This window comes from Mauremys mutica, chromosome 9 (genome assembly GCF_020497125.1).
Source record: "Mauremys mutica isolate MM-2020 ecotype Southern chromosome 9, ASM2049712v1, whole genome shotgun sequence".
Lineage (NCBI taxonomy): Eukaryota > Metazoa > Chordata > Testudines > Geoemydidae > Mauremys > Mauremys mutica.
Window position 1 is genome coordinate 52,525,375 of NC_059080.1, and position 18,934 is coordinate 52,544,308.

The window sequence follows — 18,934 nt, forward strand, 5'->3', positions numbered from 1 at the left end:
TTTTGTTCTGTGTTTGTACAACACCTAGCACAGTAGGGTTCTGGCCCGTGACTAGGACTCCTAGGCGCTACCACGGTTTCACAGCTCTGACAGACTGTGGCTGGCTTCAACATTCAAAGCTCTTGTGTTTGAGCAGCTTTGTGATGCTCTGTCTCCTGAAACAAATGCTGCGTGATGAGTACTATTCACATTCCCCAAAACCAGCTCTCACATGGCCAAGGAACAGGGGCTTTTACTGCAAAGCAGGGACACCAGTGAGATTGCTTCCTTCCCCACAAGCAGTTGGAATGAAGCAGCACAAAAAAGTCAGATCTCTGGTTTCTAAATGTTTGAACCTCAGCCTTACAAGATGCAGTGGAAGGGTCTGTGGACAAATGTAGAGGGGTATGAATGAGTCATCATGTTTTAGAATCATCATGCTAATGCTGCTGCTGATTTAATACAGGACAATGGTCAAAACTGGAGAAAAAATCCCAGATCAAGCATTAGAGTCTTAGTTCTGAATTAAATTCTATGGCCCCTCTTTCTTCATTAGGATTTGGATATTAGTTGACTTATTAGAACCCTATCTCAGACAGATGACTATAATAACCCCAGACAGTGCTATCTGAAATTTTTTTGAAAGAACAGTTTGTTGTTGAAAAATGCAGTTTTGTTGAAATCAAATTGTTTTGCAGGAATGAATTGATTTGAATAAAATTTTCAGTGGGAAAAAGCCCAAACTTTTGACTTTTTCTTTTCTTTTTGATAATGTCAAAATGTTTAGATTAATTCATTTTGGGGGTTATTTTAGACTATTATTAGTTACATAATATATATAATACAATGAAATATATCACCATCCAGACAAGATATTTTTACTTTATGTAAATGAGACATTTCGACACTTTCTAAATGAAATGATCTGACATTATTGAAGCTAAAGATTTTGATGATCTCAAATCAACATTTTTGGAATACTCAAAAAATTCAGCTTTTTGTTCCTATTCTGAATGATTTTCTCACCCATCAAATTTCAGAATTTTCTGCAAAACAGAAAATCAAGTTTCTGACCAGCTCCAAATCCAGGAGATGTTCTAAGAGTGGGGAATATGCTTTGTCTGAGTGAATCTGTATCATGTACCATGTTAATAAGCTATATTTCAGTGTCATTCCATATTATGGCCAAGATTTCAACTGAATTACTTTCTCAGAACATAAAACACTCAGTGATGAGGCTCTGCCCTAGCTGCTTTATACTGCTCTGGTTCATGTCTTCATTTATCTATGACATAGCTCTGAGAACACAGTCACTGCTTACCAAATGTGAATTAGAATGAATCATGTGCTATGGACCATCCACCTCCTCGACCCAGTGCTTGAATTTGTTGTGCACACAGTTATGACATATCCACACGGTGCTGCTCTTGGTTGCAAAAAGATGTAAAATCTTGTGGCTGGGGGTGAAAAAAAGAAAGAGAAAGAGGGGTGGGAGAGCTCTGGTACTACCACATCCCTTTATTTTGCATAGCATCACTTTGCTCCCATGTTCCACATTGCCTGGATATCTCTGTGTGTAATACAGGTCACCCCAAGCGCTCCCCATAGGACATCTGGTGGGTCTTGTGGGACTGTAGAGTACAATTATTATTTGGTTTCCTGCTGTGCTAGTGATCTGGAGAGGGCTGCATTTCTGCACTGGGACTCGGAATCTCAGCAGCTGGAAATCAGCCTTGCACCATTGACCATCTCCATTGGAGTCCATGGAGCTATGCTGATTTCCACCAGCAAAGGAGCTAGCCCTGGGCTTTTACACCACAGGTTACCTGCAGAACAAGACATGATACTGTGTGAAACCTGTTCAATGGAGATGAGGTGTAATCAGTGGGCCAGATCCTCAGCTGGTGGAAATCAGTGCAACTCCATGGACATGAATGGAGCTATGCTGACTTACACCAGTTCTGGGGCTGGCCAACAGCTATTAATCTCCCCAAAGGAGGGTGTGTATCTCTATGCTCTCTGTCTCTCTTGATGAAAATTGCATGCAATTTTGTTTTTATACACGATGTGCATGAGCCACCCCTGTGCCTAAGCTAGATAAAGCAGAGATCTCAAATAGCCCTTTTTAGCAGTGCATTTACCGTTTCCAAAGGCTTAAGAGAGCAGAAGACCACTCATTCAGTTATTCACTTGGACTCAAAGCTGTTAGACATGGATCTTAATGGATAGTATTGATTGAAAGTAACAAAGCAGTTTTTTATCAGGGGATTTCTAGGCTAAAATGAGAATATAAGGACATTTGCTGGCTCGCTTTCTTGACAGAGAAATACTGTCCTACAAGATGCACAAAAAGCCCTTGGGATATCACACCAGTGAAAGATTGATGTGTTAAGTATTAATGGCAATAACAAGTGAATAGAGAATGGAATTAACAGGAGAGTGTTTGGAACAGAGGTTTCTGAGAAAATACCCATTTTGGCAGTGCCCTGAAATGGGGACTCAGGCACAATGTGATCCTTTTGTAAGTGCTAGCCTGGAGACAGTACACTAGCCCAGGCCTAACCAGTGCTGAGTAGAGCAGAGCTAGTCCATCCTGTATCTTACACATGACACCCTCTTAATGCACCCTAGAATGATATTAGCCTTTCTTGCAACTTCATCACATTGTTGACTCAGTTGATTTATTATTCACTATAACCCCTGAACCTGTCATTCAGCTCTGAGATCCAGACCTTGAAAATACAGTTTAATCAAACATGATGGGGGAGAAGAGTTGCTAGAGTGAAGAAGTCACAGGACACACCCCATCTTGGCTAACACCAAGGATTGAACCAGGACCTCTGACGTTAAATGCGTAAGTCTCTGTAGGTTGAGCTAAAGAGCCAGGCTCTCAGGAGGAGAGCTGTAACAGACTCGCCCACTTTACAGAGCGGGCACCAAGGAGGACACGCAGCACACAATAACCAGTGGGTTCCTCATGTTCTCCCCATTGTCAGTGTACAGGAGGCATGGGACCTGAGACATATTCCCAAGCCCACCTGGCCATACCCTGTTGTGCCATACAGCACTGACTGGATCCTCTGCTTGCATCCAGGAACTGCTGCTGTAGCAATCAGTCCCCTCATGTGTAGGTGCACATGGGCACGGGTGTGGAGAGAACACTTCTCGTTTGGCCTGTACCGTTCATCTTAACCCCATCTACACTTCCACTCCCACATATAGCATTACTCTCCTTAGTATGATGCTCTAACACAGCTGCACATCTCTCCTCTTCACACAGTTTTGTGTCACCACTCTTCATTTCTGATTCCTCTCTGCTTCTAACTGCATATTTGCTCTTTGTGAGCAATGGAAATGTTACCACCTTCAGGATCCATGGCATTTTTCCTATCCATTCACTTTCCGGGTGGGTCTGATGGATTTTGCATATTGCAAGCTAGAGCCTTCTGCACCATTGTTTAACTGATCATCCTAGAGGTTTATTCCAGGCCAAGAAAAAACAAGCAGCCAAACTTTGGGCCTGATCCCAGAAATACTGCACAGGGGGAAGTACCATGAGCGGTATGACAGACCCTCAGCTGGTATAAATTGGCATTGCTGCATTAAAGTCAATGGCGCCACATCAATTTACAACAGCTAAGGACCTGGTGCAGAATTTAAGAATTTGGGGGAAAAAACAGAAGAAACCCACACAACTAACCTCTCACTCAAGCCCCTCCCCCAATTACAATCGAGTGATTTATAAATCTCCAGTAATTATTGGGGGTCTATGAAAGTGAGAGGAGAAATAATTGCACTTAATGTGTTAACACTAGTGTAGAGGCAATCACATATTCCTTACTCCCTTCTGTCATGCTGAATGCTCACACGGGCATTAAAAACACAGCTGGTTGGAAGTGCAATCACAGCCCTGAGAGGATTTGCACTGATGGTGCAGCGGTGCAGCTGCATTGGTGGAGCTGCGCTGCTGTATTGCTTCTATTGGGCACTTGACAACACTTGGCCGCAACAGCCAAGCCTTGCTTGTTACATTGGTCACATTCTTTGTGGAAATACCAAATGTCAAAATGTGAATCTTCAATAATTTCAAAACTTAAAATTCAAAATGGGAAATTTGGCAAAACCGATTATCTCTTATGAATGCTTTCGACTTCAACTAATCAACATTTCCTGACAAAAAAAAATTTTTACTGAAAAATTCTAAATCAGCTCTACTTCTGGCAGAGTTTCAATTGCATTGCAGGTACAAAAGTATCTTATTGATATTCTTCATGAGGCCCTAGGATGCCTCTGTTAACTGCTTTTACTGAGATATAATTAATGTGAGCAGGGTCTAAATGAGTTCTCCCCTGACATCCAGTGCTGAACTGGGGGAAAAGAGTTCAGGAGCCTGCCGTATTTCCATGGACACACCTACTCTGCTGAGGTGTTCAGCAGACAGAGCTGCTTTGCAACATGATCAGTTTGGGCTGGTTTTGGGTTGCAAATCACTTCTATATTCGAATGCAGGGGCAATAAAATGGTGTTATCTTTATGGTATGAGTAAACAGCAGCAGAACTGCACTTAGCATGCTCTGATTGAGGGGATCACCCTGAACTGAGCCCAGGGGCAGCTCTAGCTTTTTTGCCACCCCAAGCACGGCAGTCAGGCAGCCTTCGGCGACTTGCCTGTGGGAGGTCTGCCTGTCCCGCGGCTTTGGCGTACCCACCGCCAAATTGCCGCCAAATCTGTGGAACCGGCGGACCTCCCACAGGCAAGCCGCCAAATCCCCGGGATCAGGGATCTCCTGCAGGCAAGCTGCCGAAGGCTGCCTGACTGCCGCCCTCGCAGGGACCGGCAGGGCGCTCCCCTGCCACTTGCCTCCCCAAGCACGCGCTTGCTGCACTGGTGCCTGGAGCCGCCGCTGATTGAGCCTCACTTTCTAAGCAGAGGGCAAACATCTGGTTGCTTTATACCATTCCTGCAATGTAAACGTGGGTTAACAGGCCAATTAAGATAGGTTTAGGGGTGCTTTGCATCACCAGAGGAGTGCAAAGCAGCCACAGCACCAGGGTGAATCTGGCTCACACCACATAAGGACACTCAACTCTACATTGTGCATTGGGTTTGAAAATCTCCGTCAAAAGCTCATCCCCACCCTTAACTTCTGAGCTTTTTAAAGTTCCTTTATCACTAATAAAATATTGATCTGAGACCTTTTAAGCCCAGTAAAATCTCCACTTCTCTAACATTCATATTCCATTAATTCTTTACCAGCCCCTAAAGAAAAATCCTTAATTTCTCTTATTTTTCTATTAGGGAAGGAAGGAATTCAGGGGCATAGGGAGAATCAAGAGGAAAGTCTAGGTGATTCAAGTATCAAGGTGAGGTCTGAAAACTCATTTTAGCCCTTGACTCCACAAACACCTGCCTACCTTTAAGCACTGGAATACTTTCCCTGAAGTGAATATGGCTATTCACATGCTTATAGTCAGGGTCTTAATGCTTGGCTCAAATATATTTTCTGCTTTTCCTCAATGCTTAAAAAATGTGTTAGCACTTATTAGCATCAAGGGCCCCTTTCAGTCACACAGATCTGACATTTTGGTGCAACATAAGCTAAAAATATTTGGCAGACCTACACATTCATTTCTTTATATGCACAAAACACTCTCTCACACACACAAACTTATCCTGAACAATTTATTTCAGCTGGATTTTTTAAAATGGGAACTGTTATTTGATCTCCTAGCTCCTCAGGGAGCATACCAGTGAAGCCAGTTATGTCTCAGGCTTCAGCCCATATGTTAAGAATCATTTATCATTTGCTGTGTCACCTCCAAATTTTCCCTTTAAATTAAAACAGGGGCTGATTGTCCAATGCATACACAAGCCAACTTCAAAATGTTTTCTTTTACACTTGGCTCTGGGACACAGATTGAACACGGGAGTTTCTCTCTTGGAACAAGTACTGGACTGAACCTAACCAGAATTTCATATATATGTCATAATATAAGAGGCATATATATATACTGAGCTAGAACTTTTCATTCATAGAGCAATAGTGCCACCCAGTGATACAAATGAATCCCTCCACCGAGCAATGCTACATTGTGAGCAATATGTAATGAGTTGCATGTTTGCATGAATTGTGTTCAGGATTACCCACTCCAAACATTAAAAAGTCATTAGTCAGACTACAAAAAATATCAAGGGATAGGCTTAAAAATCATGAGGTTTAAAAAAATTACTGTTTTGGGTGTTCTTTGTTTGCCTTTGGGTTTCTGAGCCTTTAAAGTGTACTCAGGTTGTGTTTTCAAGCTTTTCTCTGGATGTATCCAGAGTCTTCAATAGAGCATTAACAGGACTAAATCTTTCAGATTTGTGGCTATAATTGGCCATTCTAAAGGTCAGACTATTTCACCACAAAGACTACCAAAATGAATAACACGATGTATCTTGACATATTATCATCTGACTCACTCCAGCAGAGCTCAAGCGACAATCTCACCCTGCTCCTGAAACGTACCAACATCAGAAATCTGCAAGGCAGCTACACATAGTAACCCACTTAACGCTTGTCAGACATTATACACTGTCAGGGCCAGGCTATGGGCAGCCTGAGTGCACCAGTTACAGAGTTGTGGTCAAGAGATGAGTAGCAGGGTCAGGGTCTAGCCAGGTCAGGATACCAGGGAGTCAGGGTCAGGCATCAGGTTACAGACAGCAGGCAAGCAGTGGACTCGGAGACAAACCAGAGTCTATGGTCCACACCAAAGCGATGTGAAGAGCAGAAGCAAGAAGACAGTCTACATCATTGCTCAGACAGCTCCCTATGCTGGCATCCTGGTTTATATACCAGCATGAGCCAATCAGTGGGCTGTAGGGGGCTGCCACTCATAGCCTGCTAGGCGATACTTCCTGTAGTGTCTTCCTGCAGAACCCTAGACTAAGCTTCCAATGGTGATGCAGAAGCATCTTTGGTCTAGAGCTTCCTAGGTTCTAGTCCAGCGGGTTCTTACAATACACTGTGCTTAACCACTAGATCAGACATAAAATTTGGGAGCACAGTACTCCAGTCTCTATTTGACTGATTCAGCTGACGTTCCTCATTCCCACCATCCTGTGAGGACACTGCTTGCTAGTCCCCTACAATGGGATCCATATTCATACATGCTCACAGCGGAGAGAACGGTTATTTACCCTCCCGTAACTGGCTCTTTGAGATGTTGCAGTTTGTGTGGATCCTACAAACCACCCTCTGTTCGTGGTCTTTGGAGTCCTCAGCAGCCACAGGCTTTCATCTGTGAGGGAGCTGAGGGAGGGTCATGGACATGTTGCCCAAGGGGGTTTGAGTTCCTCTGCCTGGGGCAGATGTGCCCCTGTGATGGAATCCACACTGATTACAACATCTCAAAGAGCCCGAGTCACAGGAGGGTAAGTGACCATTCTCTCCATCTCTTGGTGTCTTCTGATCCAGACTGGGGGCCTTTCTGGAAGATGCTTTAGCCAGACAAAAGTTATTAGGCTCAGTACAGGGGTCCCTGAGTGAAATTTCATGGTCTGTGATATACACAAGGCCAAACTAGATGAGCTAATGGTCCCTTCTAGGTTGTCTGGCCCTTCTCCAAGGGGGTATAATCCCCCACAAAGAGGTCTGACCTGTCCTGGGCCTTAACTCTTAATGGCCTAATTAACTTGGAATCTGACTGACTTCACCCCAGCAATCATCAGTGACTGAAGACAGGGAACATGAGCTACTTTTGAAACCAGAAGCTCGGCGTGAGGAGGTGGAGTAGAGTTTCAGGACGGCTAATGCAGATTGGCTAACTCTGAACACGGATTTAAAAATGAGGTAATGACACATTCGGGTAGATTTCCCCACAGTACATGGGGATCAAATGAAAAGCTGCTGTCACTGTGAAGAGAACAGATCTCATTTCACCAGAGGAGTCATGGTGAATTCATGTGCTCAGCTGTTGCCCTGAGAGCTGGGACCCAATCCGGATTCTATTCACCAGCTAAATGAGGTTAGCATTTTCAGATTAGTGGCCAATGTACATCTGTGGACATCATTCCCGCAAAAACCACCCTTGCAAAAATAATAATTTGCTCATATGGCTTTAAAAAAGTGGCTCTCTATTTAGCCCTGGGTAAGCTGAGTGTTGTGATGCCTGCATGATTACTTACCCATGGAGCTGGTGAAGCGGAGATGTGATTGCCATGACGGGCAGTACAGTGGGGGTTTGCTACAATAGCTGGTGCTATTATTATTATTGTGACAGGCAGTGCTGGTGGCACTGCCTACAGTGCAAGTTTCCTGACACTTTCTGTTATAAATCCCTGTTTTCAGTTGCTATAACTTTGCCAAAATACAACTGTTTGGGCTGAAATTTTGAATGCCGCGTGCACACATCAGGCTGAATAGTTCTGGAAAATTTCAACAGAAACAAGTGAGCCATTTCTCGAGATGAGATTAAGGGACAATATGTTGCTTTGCCCACAATACACATGCTCACAACCATTTGTGTTGAGAAGCAATAGTGCCTCCACATTTTGGAGCAGCGACTTCAAATTTGGAAGAGGAGGGGTCAGCCTGTCAGAAATGTGCCTTTTGCTCCATCTGAAAAATTGCCCAATCTATGGTCCTTTGAAAATCTCAGCTTGCACATGGCAGTAAAGGCTTGTAAGAGTTTGGCAGCTAAATTCACCAAAGAATCTGTCTGCACTGAGCATGCTGAAGCCCAGGGCAGAGCAGGCTTCCTCTGCAATTGCTCTGTTTTGGTAGCAAATGGCTGCCATGGGGCTGGTTACAGGCCCAGAGAGCAGGGGATGGTCTCTCCTGTGCTCTCAGTGCTCCTACCAATGGGGCCCAGGCAGTGAGGAGGAAGAGGAACAGCTTGACTGAAATGCAGCAGGGTGAGGAGCTGAGCCTGGAGGAATGGTAAATGGGGAGCCAGGGACATGGAACTGAGCGGAGGACTGGGACATGGATGAGGAATCGGGTGGGGAACTGAGACAAGGACAGGCTGGGGACAGTGGAGTGGATAAGGGACAGAAGGGTCTATGACCATTTGTTGCAGGGCTTGTATACCCCGTCACCCCACACTCATGTCACTAGGCTGCCCTTAGCCACAGGGCTGCACAGCCTAGAGACCGGAGCCAATAGGGGTTTGGTGGGCCACCACCCAAACAGTCTAGGGTGGGGTCCCTGGCTTGTGCTTCAGGCAGAGTAATAATCCATCTAGGAGATCAGCTCTGTGGTGGGGCAGACAGCAAACAGTCTTCTGTCCTATCTTTGCGGGACAGCAGAAAAACACAGGCATCTTGTTCTCAGCAGGGGGAACTACCAGCCTAGGGGTGGGATGGCAGAGTGTAGGGGGACACAGGCCCACCTGACTGCATCGCATCCCAGCCCAGGACCCTGATAGTGGTGAGTGGGTTTGCCACTGTGTCAGTGGTGGGGACAGGGTCCAACCAAAACTGGCCAGCTCCCATGGGGGCAATAGATAGTCTCCCCTGGGCTATTTTCTACTGAGATTCCTGTCATCATGGTCTGGGTGTCTTCAGTGTCTCTGGTATCCACACGCTATGCTGCTTCCGGCAACTGCAACCTCCCTGAGGCGTCCGCCAACACTTAGGTGTCAGTCTGGGGCTTGGCACCTCCAGCTCTTGCAGTCTGGGATTCTGGCTGCTCCTTGGCTGGAGCCTGTAAGGTGTGTCCTTCCTCCTCAGCAGTCAGCCCTGACTGAGCTGGGCTGCTCCCATCCCTTTTATACTACAGCAGCAGTTGGAGCATGCCCAATAGGGGTGAGAGGGTGTGGCTTCCACTGCCAAGAGTGCTGCTTTAACCCCTTCATCTCCAGTGTGGGGCCTGTATACTCCATCACACCACTACAGCACAGTCCCCTCAGAAACTGGAATGGAACCCAGGATTCCTGAGTCTCACCTCTTTCCTGATAACAGATACCCGTGAAAACAATGGCAAAATGTGTGTGCCTCATCTCCTTTCAGTTCTGGCTCATACAGATGACAATAACCTACTATTGCAGTTGGTTACTTTGTTAGCAGAGGTCTTTGTGGTGACTCCAAACCCTGCTAATGACCCATATGTGGGCCAATACGGTTCCACATGATAGAAGTTCTGTTTTTTCAGTTAGCTTTTTAAAAGTCCTAGGACGTAACCACGTGGGGGGGGGGGGGGAAAGAGACATTAAAGGAAAATTAAGCTTGCAAAATCAATCACCGAAAGAAAGAACATGCTAAAGAAGGTTGACTGTGCAATCTTGGTTCAGACTTGTTGTGCGTATACAGTACGATACAGTCTTTAATTACATGATCCCTTTACTTTTTTCCAGAGATGCTGCCTTATTCGGGGCACCGAATGGATGTGCTCAGGCAATGAATCAGGGTTGTGTAGTGAATTAGATTGTTGTCTGTAGGAACTCTATTTCATTTATTGCAGAAGCTAGAAGGCAAGTAGTGAACAAGGCAGGGGTTTGCAGGAAGAGAAAGGAGGGTCTCATGGTTCAGGCAGTTGAATGCTGCTCTGGAGAACTGGATTCTATCCCTGCCTCTGCCACAGATTTCCTGTGGGATGCTGGGCAGGTCCCTTACATCAAACTTTCCCCCCTCATTTTCTGGGTGCCTGACTTAAGACTCCATGATCTGATTTGCAGAAGAGCTGAGCACTGACAGCAGCAGCTGAAGCCCCTGGGAGTTGTGCTTTGAACATATAAATACAAAGTACTCTAAAAAAACTTTTGACCTTCATTGCTGTCTCTCAGTTTCCCATCTGTAAAATGGAGATAATGCCACCCTCTCACCTAACGGGGTGTTCCGACAATAAACTCATTAATATTCGTGAAGCACTCAGACCCGATAGTGATGAACGCCATGGCAAAGCCCAGGAGGATATTAATCATGCTGTCTTCAGAGCAGCGTTTGAATAATGTGCAGTAAATAAGGCCCGAGGGTGCACATTGAATGATGAGGATAAAACAAACTGTTGAATAGCAGATCTGTCATTGAGCACCATCCAGCCTGTGCCCTGAATGAGGCAGGGGTTGCGTGGAAAAATATAATTTGTGATTATGTAATTAAAGACTATATAATAATGCATTCGCACAAGGGGATGAGATTAAGTTTGCAGAAGCAACCTTAATTCTGGTATTACCTAACTTTAGGGTGTTTGGCTTACTGTTCTTAAGGTTTTTCTCTTCCAAAAAAAAAAAACAAAAAAAACCCCTACACCCATGTTGTGTAATTATTACTGATATCAAAGTAATATCTGGAGATCCCAACTGAGCTCAAGGCCTCTTTGTGCTTGGCACCATAAAAACTATGGCAAGGCACCTTCTAAGTTTCACCAGCTTCAGCTGTTTTTAGCCTTGGCGAGATGGGCTTGGGGTAAAACAGTCCCTCTTGGCTGCACAGGGGCAGTCTGTCCTTCTCTCAGCCAGTGTTATGGGCTTGTTTTTCTCCCTTATGGGAGGGAATGTAGCCTCCCCTCCTGGTGAGGCTCACTGTCTAGCTGCTCCTCACATACTGGCAGCTTTACTTCCCCCCTTTCTCCCCAACAGGGGGAGCCCTCTCAGGGAGCCCTTAGTTGGAATCAGCTGATCCTAACTGATCTGTGGTAACCCCTTCTCAGCTGAACCTGACTGACCAGTAGTCACCGCTCCTCAGTTGATAGGGAGGAGGGGTCTTACCCTTCTGGGACTGTTTTCTACTCCATTCTTACAGCTGTCTGTCCTGAGTTTATCACATATCCCGCCCCCTCTGCTCAACACTATGGGGTTGGGCTACTTGAGTCGGCAAACAGTGCACTCTTAACAGGCCATCTGCGTTGCTATGTTTGATTCCAGACCTATGTTGTACTCTGAAGTGGAAGGGTTGTAGCGACAGGAATCACCTTGTTACTCTTGTGTTTCTTTCTTTGTTTTGGTGCATCCACTTCAGAGGGACATGGTCCGTGATGAGGGTAAACCTCCGTCCGAGTAGGTACTAGCATAGGCTTTCTACTGCCCACTTTACTGTCAGGCATTCCTTCTCAACTACAGCATATTTACATTCCCTGGGCAGGAGTTTCCTACTGAAAAACAGGACTGGGTATTCTTCTCCCACCATTTGTGAAAGAACCGCTCCCAACCCAATCTCAGAGGCATCAATTTGCAATATAAACTCTCTCTCCCAGTCTGGAACTACCAGCTCTGGGTCAGTGCAGAGGGCGGTCTGCAGATCTGCAAAAGCTTCCTCGGCTGTGCTGGTCCATCTTACTACGTCTGGGCCATGGGCTTTTGTTAGGTCTGTTAAAAGGCATGCCCTGGTAGCAAAGTGGGGGATGAACTGCCTATAGTATCCAACTAGTCCCAGGAATGCTCTGACCTGTTTCTTCCAGACTGGTCGGAGCCAATTCTGTATTGCCTCTAACTTGTTCAGTTGGGGCTTCACCACGCCCCTCCCTACTATATACCCAAGGTATTTGGCTTCTGCTAGCCCAGTCGCGCATTTGGACGGATTTGCAGTCAGCTCCGCCTTCCTCAGGGTGTCCAGGACTGCTTCCACCTTCCCCAAGTGCATCTCCCAGTCTGAGCTATGTATAATGACATCGTCAAGATAGGCTGCTACACACTTGCCATGTGGATGCAACAGTTTGTCCATGAGTCACTGGAAAATTGCAGGAGTCCCATGTAAACCAAAAGGGAGGACAGTGTACTGATACAGTCCCTCTGCTGTTGAAAAGGCTGTCTTCTCTTTGTCAGCCTTGGCCAGAGGGATTTGCCAATAACCCTTGGTCAGGTCAAGGGTGGACAAAAATCATGCTTTTTCCGGTCAATTAGCTCAGCTATCCAGGGTATAGGGTACATATCAAATTGGGACACTTAATTCAGTTTCCAGAAATCATTGCAGAACCTCATACTGCCATCAGGCTTAGATACTAGGACAACTGGGCTTGACCATTGGCCATGAGACTCTTCAGTGACTCCTAACTTCAGCATTTTCCTGACTTCTGACTTGATCTCTTCTCTTTTTGCCTCCAGGATGGCTTGACATTCACCTTCACTCCAGGAGCTGTGAGGATGTGATGATGAACCTCAGTAGTCCTGCCTGGCTTTTCTGAGAATATATCCTGGTTGTATTTGATCATGTTGATCACTTCAGTTCATTGGCCAGGGGTCAATTCTGGGGATATTCCCAGTTGGCTGGGCCGGTTGCTTTCGCGGGGTAGTGACTCTTTAGTGACCACATGAGCTTCTCTGTCTTGCCAAGGTTTCAACAGGTATATATGATAGATCTGTTCCAGCTTCCGGCAACCAGGCTGTCGGACCTTTCCAATGGCTTCTATTATCTTGTATGCCCCCTACCTCCAGGCCAGGAGCTTGCTCTCCACTGTGGGTACGAGCACCATTACCCGATCTCCCACCCGGAATTTTTGGATCATCGCTTGGCGATTATAGTATGTCTGTTGGGCCTCTTGCGCCCTCTCCATGTGTTCCTGCACTATGGGGGCGACTTGGGCTATCCTGTCTTTCATCTGCAACATATGCTCGATGATGTTTCTCCCTGGGTTCGGCTGTTCTTCCCAACCCTCTTTGGCAATGTCCAGTATGCCATGGGGGTGCCGACCATATAAAGGCTCGAATGGGGAAAACCCAGTTGAAGTCTGAGGAACCTCCCTTATAGCAAACATTAGGTATGGCAGCAGGGTGTCCCAGTTCTTCCCGTCCCAGCTCACCACTTTTCGTATCATGTTCTTTAATGTTCTATTAAAGTGTTCGACGAGGCCATTGGTCTGCGGATGGTAGACTTACGTTCTTATGGTCCGTATGTGGAGCATTGCACATCAATTCTTCATTAATTTAGACACAAAGAGGGTTCCTTGATCTGTCAGGATCTCTTTGGGTATCCCTACTCTAGAAAAAAATTGGATTAATTCCTTAGCTATGGCCTTGGACATAGTGTTCCGTAGGGATACTGCCTCAAGATATCGGGTGGCATAATCTAGCACAACCAGTATGTGCTGATGGCCCCAGTTTGATTTATCCAGTGGGCCTACTAGGGCCATAGCTATTTGTTCGAATGGGACTTCAATAATTGTCAGAGATACCAAAGGGACCCTTAAGTGTGGTTGGGGGCCATGTAATTGGCATTCAGGACAGGAGGCACAATATTGTCAGACCACCGCATAAATTCCAGGCCAAAAAAACCTCTGCAGAATTCGATCGAGGATTTTATCTACCCCTAGAAGCCCCCAAAACAGATGTCTGTGTGCTAGATCCATCATGCCTGTATGATGCTTCTGCGGTACTAAGAGCTGTTCCATGACTTGTTCCTGGATCTGGACTACTCTGTATAGCAGATCCCTCTTTATCATATAATGTGGCCCTGGCCATTGGCTCTCCCTTCCACAGGGACCCCATTCACCTCAACTACTTCTTTGTGAATATTGTTATATATTGGATCATTGGCCTGATCCTGCCCAAAATTCTCCAGTGAAGGTCCAATTTGCCCAAACTCAGGGGAATCTGTCTCCGTCTCCCTCTCGGGGGGAGTCTCCGGGGAACTGGGTCCGGCTGTGGGTTTGTCAACTCCCTGCATAGTCCCCTTGTCAGTTGGGCCAACTCTTTCCCCTACGAGTGTAGGCTTCTGGTTCTGGGCCAAGATTCTCGTTTCCCCTCCTCTTATCTGCCCTCCTTTCTCGCTGAGTCTTCCTGGGCTTCCCAGGAGAGAGAGAACAAATCCTGGGCAAATTCTTGGAAGACTGGGGGCCTAACTATTAGGGTCATCCCATTGATCTCAGGATTATTACCTTCTTCTGACTCCTCTCTGGGGAGTAGGCTGCCAAACCCTGGGAAGTCTCATCCTATGAGGACTGGATATGGGAATTTTGGGACCACCCCCACTGTCACCTAAGTGGGGTTTCCCAGAACTTCTATTTTTACCAGGATGGTCAGGTAGTAATTGACATCCCCGTGTACCAGGATTGTTGGCCTTGCCCAACCAGCTTTTCCAAGACCAACGTGACGGCACTTCCCGAGTCCACTAACGCGGTGGTCTCTATGCTGTTCATCTTAACTGGTCTAGTATACCTGTGAGTAACCATCGCAACCCCTACTAGATTTATTAGGTCTCATAGTCCTCTTAGATCTCCCAGGTTGCATTGCATGGGCTCTTCTAGGTTCAGGCATTGGGCAGCTATATGCCCTATTTCCCCACATGCATAACATCTGTACTCTGCTTGGGGCAGCTCCCTATTTTTTGGGCTGTTGGGCCCCACCCCCCGAGTCTTTTTCTCCAGTCCCCAAGTCCCTCCATGATCTCCGGTCACTCTTCAGCCTCCTTCCTCCCCTCCGTAGTTCTGCCCTGGGCTACAGCAACTCGGGCCCTCAACACAGAGACGTGCCTCCTATTCTGGTGCATTCCTTCCCCCATGGTCCAAGAAAGTTCTTGGGCCGCTAGGTGTCTCTCTACGATGGCAACTAGCTCATCATAGGAGGAGGGATCATTTTGACTGACCCATCCTTGTATGTCCAGTGGTAGCCCTCTCATGTACCTGTCCAAAATTATGATTTCCACAATTTTCTCCGGGCCATGGGTCTCGGGGCACAGCCCCTTTTGGGTTAGGTGGATCAGATCAAACAGCTGGGACCTCGGTGCTTTGCTGTCCCAGTATTTCCACTCGTGGAATTGCTGGGCCTTTATAGCTGTCGTCACATTAGACCTCGCCAGGGTCTCTGTCTTCAGCTGGGGGTAATCTGTAGCTGCTTCTGTTGTCATGTCAAAAGACACCTTCTGAGCCTCCCCACACAGAAAAGGAGCCAGGATACTGGCCCACTGGTCTTGGGGCCAAGCCTCCCGCAGGGCAGTTCTCTTGAACGCAAGGAGATATGTCTCTATGTCATCATCCATCATCATCTTGTGTAAGTAGCTGCAGGCCCGCAGGGGTCGGGTCCCATGGGGACCGTGCGTCAGGGTGGTCAGAGCCTTTACCTGATTCAGAACCTCATGCAGGGTGGCTTGATCCTGGGCCACCTGGCTCATCAGTAATTGATTCGTCTCCTGCTGTATTTGCACTGACTCCTGCTGGGTAGCCATCTGAACCCTGGTAGCCTCTTGTTGGGCCACGGTGGCCTGCACCAACGTCTTCACTACATCCTCCATTTTTTTCCCTTTTTATTGGGGGTGATTTACCCTGCCCTGAAATGGTTCGCCACAAAGTCTCAATCAGAGCTTCCCACCTCTGACACCATGTGTGGCAAGGCACCTTCTTGGTCTCACCAGCCTCAGCTGTTTATAGCTTTGGCGAGATGGACTTGGGGTAAAACAGTCCCTCTTGGCTGCACAGGGGCAGTACACTCCTTCTCTCAGCCAATCTTCTAGGCTTGTTTTTCTCCCTCATGGGAGAGAATGTAGCCTCCCTTCCTGGTGAGGCTTGCTGTCTTGCTGCTCCTCACCTACTGGCAGCTTGACTTCCCCCCTCTCTCCCCAACAGGGGAGGGTTTAAAAAGGTCTCAGGTAGCCCTTAGTTGGAATCAGCTGATCCTAATTGACCTCGGGTAACTCTCTGTCATAGACTCATAGACTTTAAGGTCAGAAGGGACCATGATGGTCATCTAGTCTGACCTCCTGCACAATGCAGGCCACAGCATCTCACCCACCCACTCCTGTAACAAACCCCTAACCTATTCTGAGTTATTGAAGTCCTTAAATCATGGTTTAAAGACCTCAAGGTGCAAAGAATCCTCAAGCAAGTGACCCATGCCCCACGCTGCAGAGGAAGGCGAAAAAGCTCCAGGGCCTCTGCCAATCTGCCCTGGAGGAAAATTCCTTCCCAACCCCAAATATGGCGATCAGTTAAACTCTGAGCATGTGGGTAAGACTCACCAGCCAGAACCTAGGAAAGAATTCTCTGTAGTAACTCAGATCCCACCCCATCTAACATCCCATCACAGACCATTGGGCAGATTTACCTGCTAATAATCAAAGATCAATTAATTACCAAAATTAGGCTATCCGATTATACCATACCCTCCATAAACTTATCAAGCTTAGTCTTGAATCCAGATACCTCTTTTGCCCCCACTACTCCCCTTGGAAGGCTGTTCCAGAACTTCACTCCTTTAATGGTTAGAAACCTTCATCTAATTTCAAGTCTAAACTTCCCAGTGTCCAGTTTATATCCATTTGTTCTTGTGTCCACATTGGTACTAAGCTTAAATAATTCCTCGCCCTCCCTGATATTTATCCCTCTGATATATTTATAAAGAGCAATCATATCTCCCCTTAGCCTTCTTTTGGTTAGGCTAAACAAGCCAAGCTCTTTCAGTCTCCTTTCATAAGACAGGTTTTCCGTTCCTCAGATCATCCTAGTAGCCCTTCTCTGTACCTGTTCCAGTTTGAATCCATCCTTCTTAAACATGGGAGACCAGAAATGCACACAGGGGTGGCTCTAGGATTTCCGCCGCCCCAAGCAGGGCGGCACGCCGCGGGGGGCGCTCTAGCAGTTGCCGGTCCCGCGGCTCCGGTGGACCTCCCGTGTCTGCCTGCAGGAGGTCTGCCGGAGCCGCCTGCCGCCCTCCCGCTGGCCCCGCGGCTCTGGTGAACCTCCCACAGGCATGCCTGCAAATGCTCCACTGGAGCTGCGGTCCCAGCGGACCTTCCGCAGGCATGCCTGCGGGAGGTCCGCCGGAGCCGCCTGCCGCCCTCCCGCTGGGACGCCGCCCCAAGCGTGCGCTTGGCGTACTGGGGTCTGGAGCCGGCCCTGACTGCACACAGTATTCCAGATGAGGTCTCACCAGTGCCTTGTATAACAGTACTAACACCTCCTTATCTTTACTGGAAATACCTCACCTGATGCATCCTAAAACCACATTAGCTTTTTTAACGGCCATATCACATTGGCGACTCATAGTCATCCTGTGATCAACCAATACTCTGAGGTCCTTCTCCTCCTCTGTTACTTCCAATTGATGTGTCCCCAATTTATAACCCAAATTCTTGTTATTAATCCCTAAATGCATGACCTTGCACTTTTCACTATTAAATTTCATCCTATTACTATTGCTCCAGTTTACAAGGTCATCCAGATCTTTCTGTATGATATCCCAGTCCTTCTCTGTGTTAGCAATACCTTCCAGCTTTGTGTCATCTGCAAACTTTATTAGCACATTCCCACTTTTTGTGCCAAGGTCAGTAATAAAAAGATTAAATAAGATTGGTCCCACAACCGATCCCGGAGGAACTCTACTAGTAACCTCCTTCCAGCCTGACAGTTCACCTTTCAGTATGACCCGTTGTAGTCTCCCCTTTAACCAGTTCCTTATCCACCTTTCAATTTTCATATTGATCTGAATCTTTTCCAATTTAACTAATAATTCCCCATGTGGAACCATATCAAATGCCTTACTGAAATCGAGGTAAATTAGATCCACTGCATTTCCTTTGTCTAAAAAATCTGTTACCTTCTCAAAGAAGGAGATCAGGTTGGTTTGGCACAATCTACCTTTTGTAAAACCATGTTGTATATTGTCCCAATTACCATTGACCTCAATGTTCTTAACTACTTTTTCCTTCAAATTTTTTTCCAAGACCTTGCATACTACAGATGTCAAACTAACAGGCCTATAGTTACTCAGATCACTTTTTTTCCTTTTCTTAAAAATAGGAACTATGTTAACAATTCTACAGTCGTACGGTATAACCCGAGTTTACTGATTCATTAAAAATTCTTGCTAATTGCAATTTCATGTGCCAGTTCCTTTAATATTCTTGGATGAAGATTATCTGGGCCCTCCAATTTCATCCCATTAATTAATTCATGTGTGTATAGAATCCAAGACCACGGGGTCCTGATCCATGATTGGTGCTCCTCACACTACTGCAATACGAATAATAAGGAAAATAATTCTTACCCTTTGGAACAGACCTGTTGTAAACTCTCATATGCCAGCCCAAAAGGCTGTTCACTGGAGA

General features: G+C 46.4%; 1 long non-coding RNA gene across 1 annotated transcript; it reads right to left on the reverse strand.

The window, feature by feature from the left end:
• Nucleotides 1-212: 212 nt before the first annotated feature.
• LOC123378011 lies at nucleotides 213-18,920 on the reverse strand. The gene is made up of 3 exons (XR_006582421.1): nucleotides 18,874-18,920; nucleotides 1,301-1,436; nucleotides 213-364 (listed from the first exon to the last, which is right to left on the reverse strand). It is a non-coding gene; the product is annotated as an uncharacterized LOC123378011 (long non-coding RNA).
• Nucleotides 18,921-18,934: the final 14 nt, after the last annotated feature.